Source organism: Empidonax traillii, unplaced genomic scaffold, assembly GCF_003031625.1.
Source record: "Empidonax traillii isolate 1590-97213 ecotype Southwest subspecies unplaced genomic scaffold, ASM303162v1 scaffold80:size1517328, whole genome shotgun sequence".
NCBI lineage: Eukaryota > Metazoa > Chordata > Aves > Passeriformes > Tyrannidae > Empidonax > Empidonax traillii.
This window is the reverse complement of record NW_020955273.1, coordinates 118489-120071: the sequence shown is the minus strand read 5'-3', so window position 1 is coordinate 120071 and position 1583 is coordinate 118489.

The following is a 1583-nucleotide window of genomic DNA, read 5'->3' as shown; positions in this document are numbered from 1 at the left end:
AAACAAAAAAAAAAAAAAAAAAAAAAAAAAAAAAAAAAAAAAAAAAAAAAAAAAAAAAAAAAAAAAAAAAAAAAAAAAAAAAAAAAAAAAAAAAAAAAAAAAAAAAAAAAAAAAAAAAAAAAAAAAAAAAAAAAAAACAAAAAAAAAACCACCAAACCAAACAGAAATACTCTGACAATAAAATATATAACAACACGTAAACATAGGGTAGGAAGATTCAAATTATACTGAAGCTTTTTAAGCACTTTCTGAGAAATATCAGCGCTGAAAATGTTGAACCTTCGAGCATTATGTGGGCACTTCAGGGTGATGGGATGCAGTATCAGCCTATCTAGCTCAGAGTCAGGTGAAAAACAGATGTTTTTGTAGTCAATAACAATGAAAAACTTTTCTTTGGACATTAGTGTTTTGCCTTGACAATCACACCTTCAAAAGAATTTCATCAGAAAAGCAGAAAATCACCATGCTCTGTGATTAGCTGTAAAATCTTTTTGGTGGGACCATCTGATGTGGAGCTGTTATACACCCCACTGCATAAAATTGTATGTGTCACTGACTTCTCATCAGGGTGAAATCTTAACCCTACTCAGTAGCATCTGATTTGTGACCAATTTAATTGTAGCCGCAATTACCTCCTTTGTGTTTTTTAACATCTTCAGACAAGACAATTAGCTGCTTCTGGCCAAAGCAAACAAGGAAGCACCTTCATGGCAGATTTCCCTGCCATGATCTTGGGAGAAATGGTTTATCCTATTTCTAATAATGACTGACAGAGAAAGCTGAAGTACTTCAAATTTTGGGGAAAGGTTGAAGCTGGGCAAAGAAATCTGCAACGGTTTTGCCCTGTAAAGTGCAGTTTTGCAAGCTGCAGGTGTTGGTCCTGCTCCAGCAGTGTATTTCCACCTAAATAAATGTCACAAACTGTGCTCTGCTGAGAACGGGCCCGGCAGCTCCACGAAGACATAAAGAAACCTGTACAAAACTGTGCTCTTCAACTGCCCGCGCCCACACCACGGACACCAACCTGCCCAGGTTTGCGTGAAGGTTATTTTGAACTCTGTTTTTTTCCACAAGGTCTTTTGTAAGTGGGGAATGGGTTTTGCCCCCCTGTGTCAAAGGGACCCACAGCGGGATCTGTTACGGGGGCCTCTTGGGAAGGATGTGAACTGAGGTAATACATGGGGGGGAGGGGGGAAGTTGCACTGCCCCTGGCCCTGTAGAGTGTTTCCTCCCTCATTTCTCCCGCTGGTCTACCGATCACCGCAGTGACCCGCTCCAGATGTGGGGCGTGAGAAGTTTCGGTGGCAATAACCCAGCCAACAGCTGGGGCGTCCGGCCAGCCCCGTGCCTTTCAGGAGGAGGGGCGGCGAGGAGCCCGAGACGGGCTGGCAGGACGGGAGCAGCAGCTCCCGCGGCCTCCCCGGCCCGGCAGGACTGCGTGTCCCGGCAGGCCGAGCGGCGGGCGGCGCGCATGCCCGGCCGGCACAGCCCGGCACAGCTCCCGCCCCTCGGCCGGGCCGTGCGCGGCGGAGCAGCGGGAACACCATGGAGGCCGTTCCGCAGCCCCGGCCCCGGCCCGGAGG